Genomic DNA, 22,153 nt, shown 5'->3' with positions numbered 1-22,153 from the left:
CATATCTCGTGCAGGAAAGGAGTTGCACTAACAGTGCAGTGAACACCTACAGTATTTCTCTCATATCCTCAGCTTTACAGGGAAATGTTTCAACAGTGCTAGCTAGGATGGCTGCCTCTGGCAGCTCCACTGCTTCCTCTTGGTAAGCACTGAATAACTCATGTCACTTTGGAGGAACACAGGTGCAACTTCTGCCATAAACTGCCATAAACAACCCTGTATCACCACTGCATTACCACACACACACACACATTTGTGTGTACATAAGTGTACCGGCACCACGTACAGAGACAGAAAGACCAAGGCAGAGAGAGAACAGAAACGGTACCTCTTTTACCTTTTCCCAAATACCAGAAATGAAACATGGACCTCTCTTCAGAAATTACACTGAAGAGGCTGGGCATAGTGGCACGCACTTGTAAACCTAGGGTTCTGAAAAGTTTAGGCAGGAGGACTGTAAGTCCAGCCCAGTCTAGGTATCAAGTGGCTTAGTGAGAGCCGAGGGAGAGAGGGAGAGAGGGAGAGAGGAGAAGGAGCAGGAGGAGGAGGAGGACGGAAGGGAGGGAGGGGTCCAGGGATTTAGCTCAGTGGTTCCACTGCCTGCCTCACAAGCACAACGGCTCAGGTTTGATCCCAATACCAAAAAAAGAAAGAAAAAAATGGAAGGAAGAGAGCAATTATACTAAAGAAAGTGAAAATGCCATGCCCTGATTTACGCTTTGGTTCTTGAAAGTCTGGAGAGGCAGAGTTAGGTGAAAAGGCTCAACATGAATAAGCAGACCGCAGGTCTTATCCTTCCCACACTGTCCCCCAAAATAAACAGAACAGAAACAGATCACCCCTCGCACGCACGTCTCTCCTTGGAGCTGCCCCCTGCCGAGAAGAGTAGGTGACGATACAAATACCACCTGGGAGAGCCGAGTCGAGTCGTCATCCTCCAGATAACCCTCCAGTGTTTCACCTCAAGAAGTGCAGGATTTGGCGCTCAGGATGGGAAGAGTTGGACAGATTTAGAAACGCAGAAAGGCACCAGAGGGAGAGTGGACTGAGGTGGGCTGCTCAGTGACAGAGTGAAGAGGTCGGACTCAGATGCGCCAGCTTCACGCTGGTTCCTTCCTTCCTCTGGAGCGAGACACTTGCCCTCTGCATGGCCCTGATATATCCCTGGGTTCAGCCCCCATCTCTGTCCAACAGCAAGCTCCTATATCCACCCCCGTGTCCTTCAGAAAGCAGCTGCTCAGAAATTTTCCCCGGCTGAGTTGCTGCCAAGAGAAGAGTGGGAAAGGAGGACTTAGAAGGCGCTACGGGCGGCGAGGTCAGTGGGACAGATTTTACCTACTGGGCGCTAACGGGCCGAGGAGTGACCACCACACCGCCATATGAGTCACGTGCTCTCCTGTTACCATCCCTGGGTGCCTCGGTCCATGGAACCCTGCCATGCCAGGTAAAATGCTTAAATTGAAAGGAGGCCCTTGGGGTACCTGGAAAGGGTGTAGCTGAGATGTGACGTATATAATAGTACAGTTTGTACAGTGAATGGAGATATGAACACCACCTGTGCCCAGCACTGTTCTAGGCTCAGGCAGTGCCAGAGGGAACCAAAGGAACCTGCAAAGCCCCTCCGCAGATGGAGTGACATTCTAGAGAGCCACCCAGACAATAAACGGGGCAGGAAAGACTGCGACATCAGGTACGTGTGCATACTATGAGGACACATAAAGTGGGTAAATGGATAGAAAAGAAGAGGGCCAGAAATGATTCCTTGAGGAGCTGTCACTGGGCACATCTCTGAGGGAACTGGGGAAGAAGCCTTGCAGAGGGCAGCATTCTGGGATGAGGGAGCAGCAAGAGCACAGTCCGGAGGGGATCAGGCTGAGGCTGTTTGAGAGACAGCAAGGAAGGCAATGTGGCTCTTACAGAGGAGCAGGAATGGGGTAGGAAATGATGTCACAGACACAGCTAAGGACTGGGGATTGTCAACCACAGAGGGTTGGGTTATGTTCCAAGTATGAGCGTGTCAGAGGGGTTTTGAGTAGAAGAGAGATGCAGTTTGGTTTGCGTTTCAAGGGCTGGCCTTGGCTGTTGTGGAAAGAAGAGACTGGGTGTGGGGAGGGAAGTGAACTTTGTCTAAGGCTCTCTCTCCATTGCTAGGACAAGAGATAGTGCTGCCTATACTAAAGCGTTCATGGTTAAAGGTGACAATGTGAGGCTCAAGATTTACGATGAAGACAGAACTGATGAGTTACAGTCTGGCAGCAACGGAGATGAAAGGAGTTCAGGCCAAGCTGGTTTGTGATCTGAGTTATTTCTTGAGATTAGGAAGAAAACTCAGAGCAGAGCTGGGAAGACGGAAATCAAGAGTCCCATTTACATCTGACGTGGAAACATCCAGAAGCAATTCTGTACAGGACTGTGGCTGCTCTTCTTGCATCTGGAAGAAAATGATGCTATAGACAATCATTATGATCCATAACTGGGGAAAACCCATGTGTTGCCATAAGGGTTCCCCGATTGCTCCCTCGTGAGGGCTGTCCTGCCATACAGAGAGAAGCCTTCTGTCTTCATGACCCGCCGGCACACCAGTGGTTGCCTGGTGCTTGGGGCACGAAGGTGCCCTTCCTCCTCACCGCGCACCAACAGCTGTTGAAGTGGTATTTGTGGGGACACTTGACACATCTGTAAGGCAGTGTCCCTGAATAGATTTGGGAGGAGGACTGCGGACCCTGACAAAAATGCAAAGGTGCAGGGCTCACCGTGATTGACAACTTGCCTACATTTATTCCATCCATTTCCAGCTGACTTTCCTCCAAATCTGCTTTTCCACACTGATGGGAGAATACCTTAAAGGACATATCTAAGGGACTTAGGTCCTGATTTTCAAACTCAGACTGTAAAACACAGTGAGCTCCTTAAATTGAATTTAAATAATTGCCTAAGCAAAGCTTTCTTTTTTCATTTAAGACTATTTATTTCACAACCATCTGCCTGTGCTCCCACAGAAATCTAAGTATTTAGATGCTTTTTAACTAAGTTCGGTTCACTAACCGAGGGTATTGAGTTGCTTGAGAATGCTTGGTTCAGTGTACTGCAGGCTTGACATGTCGTGGTGATCACACTCTTTCAAGCTGCAGGTCTTTTGTAATGTACAGGGGGACTGCAGAGGAGCCTGGAATGTAATGGTGAGATAGGATAGAATAAAGATAAGTAGAAAGGCCACAAGAAAAATCATAATTTTAAAATTGCCTTAAAAAGTTTTAAAATATGGGCCCAGGGATTTAACTCAGTGGTTCCACCGCCTGCCTCACAAGCACAAGGACCTGAGTTCAATCCCCAGTACCAAAAAAAAAAAAAAGTTTTAAAATACAATAGGATGAAAATATAATTTAAAAATATAAACATCGAACAGTATACAGAAGACTTACAAATCTGTTTTGCCCATTAATCCCATAGCTATTTTGTAGGAATAAACACAGACTCAAAAAACAGTAACGCTGTCACAGCTCATACAGTTGGCTTCAGAAATCAAGCCATTCTGAGTAAGAAAGCATTTCCGGCTCCAGCTTGGTCAGCCAGTGACGTTCAGTCCCTAGCGTGTCACGTGTCCACACGTCCGGCAGCCTCGGGGAGAGGATCTATGCACAGTCTGTGGGTACCTGTGTTTTATACCATGTCACCCAGTCAGACACAGGACAGGGGTTTGGGGATCCCTCACAGCACTGTTCAGGACAACAACAAGCAAACACAGCTTTCGGCTTGCATATTTGGTCAGTGTTTGTAGTGTAACTCAGCGGGGGCCCTCCGGCTGCCCACGGCCCACTGGGGCACTGGTTCCTCTTCCCTCTGTTTAAGTCGCAGTAGCCTGGGAGTGGGTGAAGAGAGGGCAGAGACAGCAGCAGGAGTGGAGGTAGAAGAGGAGGAAGGGCTGATGCTGATACAGCAGCTGGCTGGGCCCCAAACCCGTCACCCCGGCATTGGAATGTGTCACACAGGCAGCCCCAGGGGGTGCTTCTTTTTCTTCCTGGGTTTGAGAGGGGTCAGTCCCTGGCGGATTTCCTCCATCTCATCATCCACTGAGATCAGGATCTCAGACTCAAGACCCCTCCTCGTGGGATGCAGCCCTTTGGTAGAAGACCTGGCTCCCATTCCTGGAGTCTTGCTTATTCCTCTTTCTTCTAGCTGAGCTTTCATCTTTCCTTTTCTCATGAGGAACGTGGCCACTGCCCAACACATCAAAGCATTGGCAAAGAAGGACGTAATCAGCGTGGCGATGGCCAGTTCAGGTTGGGCTTTCACTGGGATTCGGTAGGGCCACCTTTTTCCACTGCAGTATGGGAAGTACGATGGAGACAACAGACTTTTCAAAGCTCGTAATCACGGTGTCAAGGGCGCATTGCCCAGCCCAGGCACCACGCTGCAGAGGGTCTCCGTATTCGCCAAAGCGCAGGGTTTCCCACTGCTGCCGCTCCACCAGGACACTGACAGCACGCATGGCCACAGTGGCACCCAGGAGAAAGTTGCTGAGGTACCAGTACTTCCTGAGCCTGCTGTGTGCTGGCTTTAGCAATACAGACCAAGGTCTACCCTCTGTCCTCAACACAGGGAAGATGGTTGGACAGCAGGGCATCATGCAGGCCTCTGAGCCAAGCACACTGGGCTCGAGTTCAGCTTTACCTCCCAGAACTGTGGGGATTTAAGGAGTGGAACCTCTCTGTGCCTTAATTCAAAACTGTACTTTTGAGAAAGCTGCAGCTTCAGGACACAAAGTTACCCAAGGTTACAATACCTGTTTCCCTTCCAGGCAACTAAAAAAAAAAAACAAACGAAAAACAACGCAGGATAGAAGGAAGGAAATGGGACAGGAAGGGGAGGAAGGGGGAGAGGGAGGGAAGGAGGGAGAGAGAGACCCTAAGGGTCTTAGAGATACAATAAGCCTATAAATTGAACCCATGTTTTCAATCTATAAATTGAACCTATATTTTTTGTCCAATACTACTGATTCACAAATCCCACAGTTCTACCCTCAAGGAAACAGCATTATCAGTGGTAACACCTCTGAACTTTAAACACACACCAATGGTGTGAATTCTAGGTAGCCCCCAAATGGGTGAGCTGGCACACAGTAGGACTACACAACCTACACCCCTGTCTCCAGGACACCCTGAGACCACGTGAAAACTCCCAAGCCCAGACCATAGTGAGCCTCAGTCCTTGAGCACCCACACTTCCCTGTGAGCATGGCTTCTTTCTGTCTAATGAGTCTCCCATACCTCTCACCCATTACGTAAGTCGGCGAACTGAAGACCTGTCCCATGGCCATGAGTAGGGTAAGTTGAAGGCCCCAGCTCGTCTGGGGAACCTGCTGAGATCCTGGGAAGTGAGGACTGAATATTTGCACAGCCCTAGTCACCTAAAGACAAAAACATCCACTCTGTGTGACTCTGGCTCATGGAATGTAAAGGTCTATCTATAGTAAGATGATCCATTATTTTGTGTATCCCTAGAAAAGAAAAATAACTGCTGCAAATTGAACTATAACCCAGTGCCTCGTGGTGATTCTGTCCAACAGGCAAACCCATCACAACAGCCTTGCCATTTCTTCTGCTTAGAGAGCTTCGTTAACATCTCCTGCCTGCACTGATGTCCTCAGCACGGACTGTCATTGTTTTCATGTATTGTAGTAGCAGAGCATAATATGGTTTCAGTATTGCGGTTGTCTTCATTTGGTTCCATAATGTGCGTGATCACTGCTTTAAAATATGTATATTGGGCCGGGGATTTAGCTCAGTGGTTCCACTGCCTGCCTTGCAAGCGCAGGGACCCGAGTTGGATCCCTGGTACCAAAAAAAATGTGTATTGTAGGCACACTTTGTAATATATATATGGTCTTTTCTCCAAGGAAGATACATGCTTCACAAACATCAAACTACCTTCTCCCTGCTCTCTTTGGGCCTTTACAATTAACTGAGCTCCTTTCGTGCTGAATATGGTTGTGTAATGTGATCATATAATACTGATTGTGTCGTACAGTCGATGCTGCTGTAAGTATTTTAGTGTGAATGCCAGTACCTTGGCTCAGCGCATGAACAGTATGACCAAGTGAGTGTCTAGGCCACGCACCACGTCACGGCGCTGACCCTAAGGTACGTTACCATTTCAGAGGGATGAAATGAGGGAACGTGTGTGTCTCGGGATCAGTGAAGTGCCGTATAAGCCGGGTATTGTGGAAGGTACACAGATAAACCCCAAAGAGTTTAGGTCTTGAGTTAATTTTTTTTCTGCTTAGAAAATCTCCCACTGTTTTTATTTCCATAGCTTTAAGATGATGTTGTGCCCGTATACAAAGAGAGACCTCAGTCAGACCCATCAGGATATGCAGTATAAGTGAGGTTACATCAGGAACCTGACTTTTCCCATCTCTGTAGCTGTCAGGCGTCGCCACCACTGGCTTTAGCCACTCCAGGCCTTTGTTCAGCCCTTGCTTTAAATTCTCTGTGCACGTAGCAAAGCCGTCAAGCCGGCCCGCCTCAGGGGGCGGAGGCGCGGGCCTGTGTGCTTGGATCCTCAGAGCAGAGCTCAGGCCGGGCATTCCTCCGGCAGGGAGACGGAGGAGCTGCCGTCAGAGCCGGCGGCTGTCTGTGCCCAGATGGGCCCTGAGCGGCTCGCCCGGCCTGGCCGCGTCTCTTTCAAAGGACAGAAAGACCAGCAGCCTGACCCTTGCGGTCGCCCGTGCATACTTGCTCATCGCGTCCTCGCCCTGATTCGCTGCAGACCTCCGACACATCCTCTCCGTGGGGACCGGGATCTCTGTCCCCACCTCCTGTGCATCTTTGCCCTCCTCCTTCGGCATCAGGCAGCTCGCTTGTCACCTCATCCCCGCAGTCTGTCGCGTCACCCTGGATACACGTTTGTTTGCTCTTTGTATCTTTGCTTTTGTTTGTTTTCTACCTTTGTTTTTATAGCCCTAAATCTCTCATTTCTCCACCTGCTTGTTCCTAGTCTCAGCTCTGCACCATCCACACCTGGAACACACAGAAGGTGGCCGATGTACAAACGAACAAACTCAACAGGATTCCTATCTTGTCAGGATGCTTTTTGGGGGTGGTGATGTTTGTTTGTTTACTGTTCGGCTCAGTGCCTTTCCTTCCTAAGACTTCACATTCATATAATCTTACCACTTCTTAGTGTGAAGTGTTCTGTGCTCTTTTCCTGAAACCTGGCCCACGACTGGAAACTCCAGGCTCTGCGGTCTGCCCTGACCCTCTGTCGTCGCATGCAGGGCCTTCCTGATGGACACAGCTCTTCTCCCTTCCTGTTGCCGCCTTCTGTGGCCTGTTACTGAGGCATCTGTGAGCAACTGTATGAGCAGAAGCAGCAGCAGTGTGTGTGTGTGTGTGTGTGTGTGTGTGCGCACGCGCGTGCGTGCGTGTGCACTGGGGAAATGAGTGTGACACAGTAGCTGCTAACCCAGTGTCTTTCGCTTTCACACCTACCCATGCTGACGCAGCACCCCAAGGGCAGAACTGGGTGCCTGTCCAGAACGAAGTACCTCTTTAGGGCTGAGCAACCTGGCTGTTCCCGCTTCCCCTGCTGACAGGGATGGCTGCGAGATTGACATTTTTCTTGAGCACATATTGATTTCTACTCTGGGGAACAGGAGCCAAGGAATGTCAAATAGCTCCTGACTTTGGAAAGGTAATAAGCTGATGATAATCGACCACAGGAGCTTTTTTACCATCAGAGTGTGTGTGTGTGTGTGTGTGTGTGCACGCACAAGCATGCATGCACACAGGGAGTTAGAGCAATAACAATATAAACCACTTTTTAAACTGATTTGAGGTTTTCAAAGTAACCTGGAGAGAAATTCCTTATAAAGATTTGGCTTCCCCGCTCTGGAGTATGAATAGCATATTACATTACATATTCATACACCAAGACTATACACATGTATATACCACCATGTCCTGTATATCCTTATATCTCCCGCAAATAGTTATTAAAAACTGCGTAGTAAGAGCCAAGTGTGGTGGTGCACACCTGTAACCCCAGCACTCTGGGGCCTGAGACAAGAGGATCACCTTGAGTTTGAGGCCAGCCTGAGCTGCATAGTGACTTCAGGGCCAGCCTAAACTACATAGCAAGGCCCTGTCTCAGAAAAAAAAGTGAATAATTGCTTGATTGAATAAATGAATGGTGCTGAAGAAGGCTAGTATTGATAAGAGTCCAGATCAGCTCTTAATCTTCACTGTGCATAAAAATCACTTCAGTAATTTTTTTAAAAATATGGGTGCCCAGGCCCACCTCCAGATATTTCTATTCGATTAGTTGAAATAAGTTCTAGGCTTGTATTTTTTAAAGGACCTCAGTTGATTATAATGTAAAATTAGAGTTTAAAACAATTAACCTAGATAGAAAGTACTGCATACCCTAAAAATAATAATAATCCAATCAATATTAAAGATTATGGTTGATAAATCACAAGAGATATTTTGCCTGGGTAATACAAAGCCTGGTGATTATCTTTGCCTCTCTTAAATCACCCATTTTATATTTAAAATGGAAATAAATACTAGAATGTAATAAAAATAATCCTTTATTTTAAAATAGGAAAGCCAACATATATTTCCAAAAACAACTTTAAATTCTGATCCAACACAAAACAAATTGCCATAAACATTTATTTACATGGGCTTAAAATTTTTTGAAGTTACTGAATCCAATAAAAAAATAAGGCAAATGGAATGATTTTTCTAGAATAGAAGGGAAATAACTGTGTAACTGTAATAGGCACTTCCCAAAAGATATGCCCCCCTGTAAAAGTGACTTTATTAGAAAAAGTGTCTTTGTTAATCTAATTAAACTGAAGACTCAAGAAAAGATTATCCTGGACTATCTGTGTAGGCCCTGAACTAAGTAAGTGTCTTCATAAGAAGAGAAGACACAGGAAAGGCGCATGGGAAGAGAGGCCAGAGGCTGGTGATGCTGCCGTGGCCATGTAGCACCACAAGCTAAGTAAAAGGAGCAGAATTTCCCTGACGCCCTTAGAGGGAGTCTGGCTCTGCTCCCTCCTCGCCTTCAGGCTTTCTGACCTCCAGAACGGTGAGAGATGAAATTTCTGCTCTAAGCCCCTCAGGTCTGGGTAATTTGTACAGCAACCTTAGGAAACTGTACAATAATGGTCTTGACATAGTTGCCATGGTACCAGAAGTGCCTGCCCAATGGGACATAGTGAGACCTGTTTAGGATTAAATTTGGTAAGGACTGGTTCTGTTTCGGGTTTGAAATGATACCACAGGTAATCAGGCTCCGTTTCATCAGTAGGGCAATGTCCTTTTTTGGGACTTAAAGCAGTTAGGAATGATGTTAGCTTCAAATAACTGGAACTTGACCAAAAAGGGTTTCAACTGTACTGACAAGAGCTGTATTGGTTGACAAGTGGCCTGGAAATGGCCCTTGCTAGCAGTGTCATTTAGTACTAAGACAGTTCAGTCTTTTTGTTCTGCTCCCCTTAGCATCATTCATGCTTTGATTTTCTCACCTCATGATGACAGGGTGGCTGCAGCTGCTTCAGACATCACACACCTGCTTCCACAGGTGGAGGAAAGAGAAAGAGAGAAAGGATAGGGATGTGCTTTTCTTTTACCAGAAAATTGAAAGCTTTTCCAGAAACCTTCCAGCAGCTTCGGGTGTGTGTCTCAGGTGTGTCACAGTCACTGCCCGGCTTCCAGCGGATGGGAAGTCATGTCTGAACTTTTTCTAACCTCTAGGGGAAAACAAGCAAAGGAACAGCAACAGGTAGATTTTGAATGGCCAGCTGATAACATGTCACAGAACTATAGAAATCACTTTCAGGAACGGTGGTCCTCTGGGAAGGTCTTACACTATTTATCAATAATATTCAGTTAAGGGCTGGGGATTTAGCTCAGCGGTTCGGTGGCCTGCCTTGCAAATGCAAGGACCCGAGTTCAATCCCCAGTACAAAATAACAATAATAATAATAATAATAACAACAACAATATTCAGTTGAATAAAAAATCCTCAAGCTATGAATTCCTAGGCTTATGACTTAGAACTGAGAAGTAAACACAAATTTGTTTAATCAGTTTGAGTTAGAAAATTTCTAAAAAGTGCAAAATGATTCCTTATAGCCTCGTCAGACTTTTAATTATCTTAATCTTTTATCCAGATGGAAGACAGAGAGAGTCCTTGAGATTCCTTTAAAGACTCAAAACAAAAATGCGAAACAGGAAAGATCACTTCGTGACTGGTTTTACTCCCGCTTTCCTCTACTCATTTTATTCTCTCCTTGGAGCTTCTGGTAGATAGAAGAGTCAGTTGAGGTGGAGGGATCTGAAAACAATGTTTCCCTTCACTCCTGTGCCTCTCCTGTCCATCCGCAGGAGTCTGTGCCGGGATCTTGTCCCGCCAGTCGGGTAGGTACTGGCCGTCTACACACCGTGTGGAGTCCTGTGCTGGCCGGCAGAGAGGAGCTGGGTGGAAGCTTCCAGGGTCTCCTCTGAAGAGCTCGCCTTCCAATGAGGAGAAGCAAGCATTGCAATGCAGTGCAAGAAGCACCACGTTCAAATTTTACATTGGGACCCCTATAAAGGGGACCTTGAAATAAGCCGAGGGCGGGGGAGAGGGGTCTTCCGGCCGGCCGAGCTTTACAGAGTGCAGGAGGAGGACTCCGTTGGTTGGGAGGCAGCTGCAGCTGGACTAGATGCGGACGTCAGAACTGAACTCCTGTACCGCTGTTCGGGAGAGGAAACGGGGCAGAGAGAAGACGTCAGGGAGGAGAAAAGGGGAAGAGAGCAACAGTTCCCGTGTGGAACTATGAAGACCCAGAAATAGAGCTCAGAGTCAGGGCCACCATCTCCACGCCCAGTGGGGGAGCGGCTCCTTCTCCAGGTGGCGCAGGCTCAGCGCCTCTTCCCGGCCCACGCGGGAGCAGGGGCGGCCTCCTGTGCTAACGTGGTCACGGGGGGCGGGGAGCGTCCCTCCCAGGGCGCCCAGTCAACCACCAGGCCCTGGGCCTCACAAACCACACGAGCCCGCCTTCTGAGCCCCAGGAAGCATGTGAAGGAGTAGCGACGGGTTACCGTGCCCTGGCTCTTCCCAGACAGAAGCATTTTACCTTCCCGAAGCGCTTTAACCGTGTGAGGTCCTTGACAAGACCTTGGCGTGTCTAGGATCACTGCTCCCTGTGAGGCAGGAGTTGTGCGTTGCCCCCATCTTCCAGCGGGAAGGGGAGGAGCAGGACCCCTGCTTGTGCACAGGGCCAGCACTCAGCTGAGTCTGCTGGAATCCAGGTCTCTTTCCACAGAGACCTCAGCGTGTCTGCAGTCTTTTTCTTTCTTTTCTTTACACTCCACTGCATCATGTTTCAAGCTGCCATCTCCCAGAACTTCTGTGAAACATCAAGTCCAGCTCACGCTTCTGGGTTGCTTGCCAAATGTTGGAAGACTATGCTTCTTGCTGTTGGTTTTCTGCAGGAGAACCTCCTCCGTGCCGTGTTTCGGGAGTCCACCTGCCTTACACGGTGATGGCCAGACACACACACTGCTTCCCTGACGAGCGCCTCCCTGCAAACTGTGCAGATTGTGCAGGCAGAGGGAGGAAGCCGGGCTCTGAGATACACACCTTCGTTCAGGGGCCACCTGTGCACCTGCCACGCCCCCACGGCCACTTCCTCTGCTCCCTTCCTACCTCCCTCTTCCTTGGGGTGGAGAGGCTGGTAGAGCCCTTCCCCACAGAAAGCGAAATCAAGTCCTTGTTCTTATACAGCATGTGGCTTAGGAGGTGGGTTGAATTAGATGTTTGTGTCAGTGATGGATCGTCTTGTACAATCTGTATTTGGCTGGGGAAGTGGGGATTTTCTTTTCCACTGCTGGTCCCACTTTAGAAAAGAAGCAGCGGGGATCAGCACACAGCAATCTATTTCCATGCCATTTTAAATATAATTACCTACAGTTGGTTAAACTAGCAAAGTCTTGTATTTCTTTGTTATTAAAAAATAATTACAGGGGCCGGGGATTTAGCTCAGCAGTTCGGTGGTCTGCCTTGCAAGTGCAAGGACCCGAGTTTGATCCCCAGTACCAAAAAAAAAAATAATAATAATGATAATAATAATAATAATTACACTTACAAGTAGGCTTGATTTATTGAGCACGGTCTAGATTTTTCTCTGATTTCTTTATATTGTTTTCTTCCTGCTGTGTGAAAATTTCTCTGTTAATGAACTTGGTTGCAATTAAGGGCACCCACAGTCACTTTTAAAGATAAAATACTATTTAGTGTTCATTAAAAGATATGTAAAAAAAGGGCCAGGGATTTAACTCAGCGACGGTTCGGTGGCCTGCCTCGCAAGCGCAAGGACCCGAGTTCGATCCCTGGTACAAAAAAAAAAAAAAAGAAATGTAAAAAAAGTCTGTGGCTGTACCTTTTCTAATTGTTCATTCTTTGAAAAACAATTGAAGTTTGCAATGAAATAATCGATAGTCTATAAAAGTAGCTGCCCCAGCCATGAAAAGGAAACCAATGAGTCACATTTGAGCTGCTTCAGGTATGAAGCAAACGGAGGGTAGAGGCAAAAATGGATGCATTATTTAAATTCCATTATCCCTGTGTGAAGACTTTGTCTTCCTTGTGCAAAGATTCTTTTTTATTGAAGTAAAGCAAGCTTCATAGATGATCACATTCTGAAATTCAAGAAATCATTCAAAGGAAATATTCAGGAAATAATTCAAAGGGAGAAGGCTTATGATTTCCAACTGAGTGACAAAGTGTTCTCTTTAACCTTTGGTCTCATTGTCTCCCTGACATCTGGAAGCATAAACAGAGTAAAGCCCAAGGTCTGGGGATTTAGCTCAGTGGTTCTGCTGCGTGCCTCACAAGCACAAGGACCTGAGTTCAATCGCTGGTACAAAAAAAAAAAAAAAAAAAACAGAGTAAAAAGCCCAGAGGATGGCTTGGGACTTTTATAGAAGTAGCCCAGTGGGAATAAATGTAGAATATAAGCACGCATCTTACAACACACCGTCCTTTGGAGCTCAAGTAGTTGTTACAGTCCTTCCCAAATACTTTCATTCCCTGAAGCAACACCTTGTTGTTAGCAGTGAGCAAAAACAATGATTTGAACATTCGTCACCCATCATGTTGGCCATTTTGAACAATGAAGAATGAAATTCAGAGTCTGGAGAGCCATGTTTGGCTTTCACAAATTGTGGGAGGAATAGAAAAGTATGAAGATATGCACACCAACAACAAATGTTTAATGAACTTCTTTTACATGCAAATCACTTTTCTAATTGCTTTATGTTTATTGATCATTGAAAATTTTAAGTAATACACTTTGATAAGTATAAGCATAACAAATGCCACTGGACACAGTTTTAAATTGGAAATAATATTTTTTGGTATTAGCATTAAAACTAAGTTTTTCTTCTTCATTGTTGCCGAACAGGAGTTTAACAACATATTTCTTGACAACTCTGCAAAATATTTGTGGAAGTCCACAAAACCTCTGAAGCACACATATTCTAGAGCAACTGTAGCAATAATTATAATGACTGAAAGTTTTTAAATACCTTGGAGATAAGGCAGTAAAGTGTATCCTCCATGGAGTCCTTCCTTTCCAATAATACAATTTTAGGAAGACAAGGTGCACGTCAGTTTCTTCTTTGCATTTGGGAAACTGCAGCTCATAGAAGTTCAACCAGTGCTGAGGCTGATACAAGAAGGGCAGCCCCAGCCTGTCTGACTGCAGGTCTCTGTGAGCTGTGTAGTGTGCCACAGACTTTGCAGTCGTGAGGTGGGTCGTGGATTTTGGCATAAACGTTTTACCCATGGAGTTGACGGTCTCTTCAATTTAATGGCATATCCCATTCTACTAAAAGTACAGCGTGCTGTGAGTCTCAAGCAGTCTTCTGAGCAGCCATGAAACAATTCAGCAAGTCTTTGACCTCACTAATTTCCTCATCGAGAGGACGAAGGCTTTGGATACCTGCTACCTAAGAACCCCTAACTCTGATCAGCACGTGCCAGGCCCTTGTGTAATTAATTGTTAAATAAATTCCATGGTTCCGTTCCACTAGTTCTGATGCTTCCCCTTTACAACATTAGCTGTAGATGCATAAGGAAATGACCAATGCTGGAGGGAGGTCTGAACTGGTTTTGGAAGACAAATTGAGGTCTCAAAGGTGAACCGGGCAGAGAAGGGTGACCCAGATGTGTGAAGAGAGAGCTGTACAGATGTGTGCAACAACATCTGGGTGCTAAGCTTCTGATATCACTCAGATGGGGACTGCAGGGAGACCAGTGTTCATTGTTGGATGTGATGGAAAGAAAGAAGTCACCAGCCACAGCCACCTCTCCTACCTGCAGGCTCCCCATTGCTAGGCCCAAGGTAGAAAGTGGAGAGGCCCCAACTGGAAATCAAGATTAGATTTTTTTCATTATTAGATGAGATAATCAATTTTAATTATTAAATTTGGACTATGTTTTTTGTCTAAAGTGGCCATAGTTTGTTTTGGTTTTTTTTTCCACTGAGTGAATAGAACTTCCCAAGCTTTTATTCAGAGACAGAAAGAAACCAGTGCCATGGAATAAATTTTCATAGTTGGGGGAGGGAGGATAGCCTTGTAATATCTTTACAACCATGAATCACTCATGTTCAACATACTTGTTTTATATTCATATATATGAGTCAATTGCCTAATAATAAGTAGAGTAAAACATCATTAATTCTTTTTTTTCTTAATAATAGATGGAATAGTAACATCGCAGGGTGCTGTTCTGTGGCACTATTTTTGTTCAATATTGGAAATGCAGGAGTTTGGAATCTCATCTCAGTTCATTCTCAGATACTGACTGCAGAATAAATGCCTGATGCAAAATTTTTTTTCCTCTTAAATGATTGTTTTTCCTCTTAAAAAAAAGAATTTAATTCTGCAAGCCAGCATACCCTTCCCTTTTTCAGACATCAACTGAGTTCTGATTAAGTGAGTTTGAATGATTGAGGTTTGACTACATTAACTCAGTTCTTAAGTCAGGCTGCACATCAGAATTCCAACACCAGGCTGCACCCCATACCAATTAAAACAGAGACCCTACGTAGGAACCAAGCATCAGTATTTTTTAAAGGTCTCCCTGATGATTGCAGTGTGCAGCCAAGGTTGAGAACCAAAGCTATTTTGTTTAACCAGACAAGCATTAGCATAAAATTGGCTTCCTGTTTTCATTAGGATGTATCCATTATGTATATTACCCTAATAAAATATTTAATGGTGTATCAAAATAAATTCTAAAAACAGATCATGAAGAGAATGAAATGAGCTTTTTGATCATCGTTATTCAATTTAGATGGAAGTAAAAACAATGCCATTTTACTCAGTATTTATAGTACTGGTCTCTCAATAAATAATGAAGGAAATCTCTGTATAAGTCACATAGTAATAGTTTGGTACTGATGAATGGTAATTTGATCACTAATGTTTAACACAGTGAATTAGCACTTACGGTTTTGGTCAAATTTTTTTGTTGTTATTGTTGTTTTGTTTTGTTTTTTTACTGTGTGTTTAATTAGTCATCAAAAAAAAAAAAGCCATCATTGTGTACAGAATATTTTGGACACATGTCTAGTAATAAGACCCATAAGTTGTTTTGTTTTGTTTTTTTACTGTGTGTTTAATTAGTCATCAAAAAAAAAAAGCCATCATTGTGTACAGAATATTTTGGACACATGTCTAGTAATAAGACCCATAGGAAATTATATTGTAATGGATGTATTAAATATTTGAAAGATCTCATTATCCCTATGCAGATTGTTTTGATAATTTAATCTTAATATAGAAAACCATATTCAAGAGAGTTAAACCTGAGCTTCACGTAACTAACTTTTTTCTAGATCTCATTTATTGAAGCCAAATGAGAAAAGCCAGATACCCAAAGGTCCAAATCTATAAACTCATAAACGAAGGAGAGATCATTCACATTACAGAAAGGATTTTCTGCTTTATGAAAGGATTCACTCCAGAATTTCTTTAACTACAAACACCATAGATTTATACAATACACATTCTCCTAGACCTCTAAGTATACTGTGAGATCCTAGCTATTTTAAGTAGTCCTGTAGTGAGACCTTTTGTTATGCAAATATATCCTTATAATTGATCTGTTCTGCGTATGTATAATTTTTCCCCATAAATTTGAACTTGCTAAAGTATGCTTCACTTGCCCCTACGTTTAAGTTCTGGTTTGGGAAGTCTTGGACTTCCTGTTTAGGCAACAAGGTAGAGTAATTAGATACCCTGACAATATGTTAAAGACATCTGGAAAATCTAGATAAAATACTATTTTTAAAAAATGTTTATTGCACGTCTGAGCTAGAAAGAAAATAAATAGCTCTGCAGGGGCTAGACACTAAGAGAGAGCTGAAACTCCCAGCAGTAGAGCCCAGCTCTGTCTGTCTGCTGTTGGGGAGAACCCTGTACATAATTCAGAGGCTTGAGTTTTAACATCCTCCTGGGACCAGGAGACCAGGCCTTCTGCCCTGTCAAAGGAGGGAGTTAGAAAGGAGACCACTCACATAGTCTGAATCCTAGAGAAACTCCTTTTTAAATAAAAACATGAATGTGAACAAAATTATCTACCCACTGGCATAAGAAATAGCAGTTTAATTTGTCTTTTCAGCCTGGGATCAGAGTGAGGGAATAGAGTTTCTTCCTGAGAGACCTGAGCCATAGGCAAGCACCTCATTTTCTGAGTGAGTTATTGGTCTAGAAAGCTCCAAGCTGAAAATTTTTTACATGAAAATTGATCTCAGGCTGAGATGCCTCAGGGATACTGTTGCTGAACCCAAAATTAGATTTATGTGCCAAGTACATAGCAAGCGGCCAACACAGAACATTGTGCTTAGAGTAGAGGAAGTTTACCCAAGAAGGTACCAGCTGAGAAGATGGAGGATAGACCTCAAATCTGTCTTTCCCTAGCATTGGTGATTATGGTTATATAAGAGAAAAGAGCACCAAAGGAGACACCCAGGAGGAAACTAGAGGTTTCACAAGCCTCAAAAAAATCAAAGTTTTCAGACATTTTGTCACTAGTGGCTATACAGAAATCGCTGAGCAGTTTATGGTTCTGTAACATAAGCTTATAAATCGTCTTGTGATGTTGGTTCATTCTTCTGCAGCAAAGACAACAAGGTTATCAACTGATAAATATAGGAATTGGAATGGGGAGTATGCACTCAAGGAAAGAAAAACAGAATGTGCCGTTTGCTTTTTTAATTTTGACGAGGGAGGGAGAATTGTTTAAGCCTCTTACAAGAGAAAAATCACGTCTTAATTTTGTTGTGGAAGCTCAGTTGCAATGCCCCAAGAAATAAACTCAAATCATCTCTGGAGAGACATACCATCAATCACACGAGCATAGTACCATGTCTTTGTACCACCTCAACTTAGGTAAGCTGGGACTGTGTTTCTCAAAATTCCTTTCCTTGCATATTTCTCTGTTGAAATTGGCCATAAAGGACATTGGTTTGAGCACTGAAAGGCACAATTCAGAAGTAGCCATTTTTGTACTCTGGAGGTCAGTACAGGACGCCAGGCTTAGGCAATTTGCACATGTGGCTGCTGATCTGTTAACCATCTTGTCACTGAGGAGCACCGAGACCTGCAGCTCTCTGGCTTCCACTGAATTCTTTTCTTTGACTTCCCCTTGTCCTGGGCCAGGTGTGGATACAACTCCATGGTGAAGAGTTCATTCGGCCTTTTTTGCAGGTAATCAGCATCACCAAAATTAAAGATCCTGAGAGAGTCAATGTGTTAGCTTTCAGTTACTATCACAAAATACCTGAAATAATAAACTAATAAAAAGGAAAGGCTTGTTTTAGCTCACAGTCTTGGAGATTTCCCTTGGTGACTGAATGTCCCCACTGCTTTTAACCTGTGGAGGCACAGTACATCATGGCAGGCACAAGTGGTGGGGAAAGTTTCTTCACCTCATGGTTGGGTGTGAAAGAGAGAGCGGAAGCAACAGGGTCCCACTTTTCTCTTCAAGAAGATGCCCCCAGTGACTGGAAGACCTTCCATTCAGCCCCATGTCTTACGTTTCCACCACCTCCCAACAGTGTCTCACTGGGACTTTAGGCAACAGTCCAGATCCAAATGATGTAGCAGTCACATTCCGCTTTGCCTTCCTGGGTTCTGTTTTGTCATCTGGGTGTCTAGCCTGACCTTGTGGATTCGAGTTTGTCCTTGCCATCTCCCACTTCAAATCCAGCTGTCATTCCTGATTGCCTGCCCGGCTGACCTATAGTGACCTCAGACTCAACATCACGTGAAAAGGCAGCAGCCTGGCATGGGCTTCCTAACCAGCTCCCCAGTTGCCCAAAGTCTCATTTCTTTACAAAGCCTGTCACTGTGTTTGATTAATAATGATCTATTTCTTTGGTCACCCCCTGACTGATACACATAGGATTCCTTCAGGTGAATTCTAAATTAAGTAAGAGCTCATGTTCTAAAATTGCAAAACACACAGAGAAGTTCTACCTTATCTACGTGAATCAACAATAAAAATAATGACCAATAATGATGAGGTAAAATCAGTGTACCAAATATTGATGATATTATCATGTGAAATGTTGGACACCAATAATATGTAAAATAAAGGGGGATTATCCCAGGAATTTACAACAGTTTAACATGAGAAAAGTCTATTATGTAATTACTTACATTAAAACATTAAAGGCCAAATATACAAATTAGTATATCCGTAGAAACTAAGAACTTTTGACAACATTCAATACAGATTTACAGTGAAATATTCTTATTAGATTAGGAATTGAAAGGCAATTCTTTTTTTCCCCCTAAGTAAAATTTTTTTACTTAATTTAAAAAAATTTTTAGTTTATTAGTACACACATGCAGTAGATAATGCTTACATTCCTTGTGGGAAGTTGGTACATGTAAATAACACATCTTAATTCCTTTTTCATCCCCTTTTTCTTCCTTCCACCCTGCCTTTCCACCCATCCGTTGAGCACCTTCTTTTTTTTTACTACATGTTTACAGTGCATAATGTTTATATTCCTGTGTGGCATTGGCACGCAACACATACCAATTCCTTTTTTTCACCTCTTATCTCTTCCCTCCCTCCTTCCTTCCTTTCTCAAGGTCTTAATCCCCTTCCTCTTTGAGAGCTATCTTTATCTCCCTGCTTCCTATTCACTATCTTTTTGTTGTTGTTGCTTTTGTTTGTTTGTTTTTTGAGACAGGGTCTCACTATGTAGTTCACACTGCTTTGGAACTCACTGTGTAGCCCAGGCTGGCCTCAAACTCACAGATCCTCCTGCCTGTAAATCCCGGAGTGCTGGGATTACAAGTATACGCCACCACGCCTGGCCCTATTATCTTTCTTTTATTTTGTTCTTTAGTTCTACTTTGGGCTTTTCATATAAGAGAAACAATGTTAGTGAACCTTGTGTGATTTATTTCACTTAACATTATGATCTAAAGCTGAATCCATTTTCCTACAAATGTCTCAAGTCTACCCTTATGGAAGAGTGCTGCCCCAGTGGGTAAATACCACATTGTCTTTATGGATTCATCTTTTGATGGACACATGGGCTGCTTCCAAACTTTAGCTATTGTGAATCGTGCTGCTATAAACATGGGTGTGCATGGGTCTCTGTAATACGATGTCCTTAACTTTTTCGGGAAGATACCTAGTAGGGGAATAGCTAGGTCAAATGAAAATTCCAGCTTTAGTTTTTTTTTTTTTTTTTTTTTTTTTTTTTTTTTTTTTTTTACTTTCCATAATCATTGCACGAGTTTACATTCCTACAGTGTGAAAGGGTTCCTTTTTCCCTGCAGCCTCTCCAGCATTTGTTGTTATTTGATTTTTTGATGATGGCCATTCTTTCTAGGGTAACATGGAATCTCAGAGTTGTTTTAATTTGTATTTCTTTAATGGCCAGTGAGGTTGAGCATTTCTTCCTGTATTTATTGGCCATTTGTATTTCTATGAAATGTCTGTTTGTTTCATGTGCCCATTTTTTGAGTCTTTTAATTTGGGGGTCTGGTGTTTTTGAATTCTTTATATATTCTAGAGATGAATCTTCTGTCTGATGAAATGCTGGCACAAACATTTTTCCCATTCTCTAGGTAGTATATTCACTTTATGGGTTGTTTCTTTTGCTGTGAAGAAGCTTTTTAAAGGAATATGATTCCATTCTTAGAACTATTTCCTGTGCAGCTGGGGTGCTGTTCAAAAGTCCTGGCCTATGCCTGTGACTTAAAGAGTTTTACCATCTTGTCTTTCAGTGGGTTAAATGTTTTTAGTTTAACATTTAGTTTTTTATCTATTTTGGCTTTACTTTAGCACATGGTAAGAGCTATGGCTCTAGATTCATTCTTCTGCACATGGATGTCCAGTTGTCCCAGCACCCTTTATTAAACAGGCTGTGTGTCCTCCCTGTTTGTGTTTTTGGCCCCTTTGTCAAAGATATAGTTGAATGTATTTGGAGTTGTTTCTGCATCCTCCATTCTGTTCCACTGATCCTCATGTCTGTTTCTGTGCCAGCGCCATGCTGTTTTATCACAATAGTTTTGTAATATAGCTTCAAGCCCAGGATTGTGGCATCTTTTGCTCTTTCTGGGATTGCTTTTGCTATTCTGCATCTTTTCCATTTCCATACAAATTTTAGGATTGTTTTTCCAGTTATATGAAGAATGCTTTTGGAATTTTGATTGGGACAGCATCAAACCTATATCAATTTTAGAAGTGTGGTCATTCTGACTATATTTTCTGCCTATCCAGAAACAGAGGATAACTTTCCATCTTCTGATGCCCTCTTCAATTTCCTTTTTCAGAGTACCATAATTTTTCCATGTAGAGATTGAAAAGAAAGACAATTTCTTAACCTTGCTATATGTATATCAAAAAATGTACTCAATAGAGAACCTTCAACATTTACTTGAAATTCCATTAAAGACAACAGTAGCCACTACCCACATTTTATGCAACTTTGAACTCTAGATCCTAAGTGACCCAGTAACAAAATAAAAAGAAATAAGCAGTATGAGTATTGTAAAGGGAGAAATAAAACAGTCATTAGTCACAAATGATATTTTAGTGTATATTAATTAATGGTAAATTTAGCTGAAGGTTGATAAACTTCAAATTCTCATGGTTTAACCAAACAAATTTACTTCACATTCAAATTACAATCCAGTATGGGAGTTTCTGGATGAAGTCTTTTCTGTGATTACTCAAAAAACGTGCATCTTGCTGTCTTGCAAAGGGCCCACTCAGACTCCCCTCCTATACCCTGGCAAATGATAAAAGACAATGGAGGTCTGTGTGTGAGGAATTTTATGAGTAAACACAGCATTATTTCTGTCCACCTTACATTTTGTAGAATTCAGTCCATCAGATGGCAAAATAACTGTGAGGAAGGCGGAAATGTGATCTAGCTGTATGCCTGAAAAGAAGAGGAAATAAAGCTTTGTAAGCATCTCTGTCCCTCCTATATTATCTATGTAGAAAGTTCAAGAGAATCTTACACCCAAACTTATACATCTGTTAGAAGATTTTGACAAGACTGGCTATTAAGGTTGGATATTTGCATAATATACGAACTGTCAATTCACAGAACAGAAAATGCAAATGACTAATAAACATATGAAAAAGATGCTCAACAGAAAACTGTAAATTAAAACAACAGTGCAAGTTGATTTCATACTCTTTAGATTCTTTGAAAAATGTAAATGTTGATAATACCAAGTCAGAATGTGCCAAGGCAGGAAGCCTCATGTATTACTTGATTGACATATTATTTATTTTGATATAGCCACATGTGCAATCAAGCTACAGCTATTTTGTCACTTCAGAGAAACTTATGATAGTCTGTTCTGATCCATTTTGATCATGAAATGTCATCCTTTTGGGCAGTTTCATTTTCCTTATTTCAGAGTTCTTGGCAGTGAAAGTAGGAAAACCTTACTGTGAACCTGTGACCTGATTGCACTTAGCAATTTTGATTTCTATTTCTTTTGAAAGGCTCTTGCTTTAACAGAAACTGCTAATGTTTCTAATGTCTCCAAATGAGAAACAATCTTTAGGTGTTTCTTACCATCCCCAGAAAACTATCCTCTGC

At 43.2% G+C, this 22,153-nt stretch overlaps 1 protein-coding gene and 1 pseudogene across 12 annotated transcripts in view; one reads left to right on the top strand and one right to left on the bottom strand.

Moving 5' to 3' along the window:
- Nucleotides 1–22,153, top strand: part of Anks1b (ankyrin repeat and sterile alpha motif domain containing 1B) — a 1,036,613-nt gene that overhangs the window by 769,128 nt on the left and 245,332 nt on the right. The window lies entirely within an intron of this gene.
- Nucleotides 3,982–4,830, bottom strand: LOC104865572 (annotated as a pseudogene).

This window comes from Fukomys damarensis, unplaced genomic scaffold (assembly GCF_012274545.1).
Source record: "Fukomys damarensis isolate Sample0158 unplaced genomic scaffold, DMR_v1.0_HiC HiC_scaffold_15, whole genome shotgun sequence".
Lineage (NCBI taxonomy): Eukaryota > Metazoa > Chordata > Mammalia > Rodentia > Bathyergidae > Fukomys > Fukomys damarensis.
This window is presented reverse-complemented; position numbering and strand designations above follow the sequence as displayed.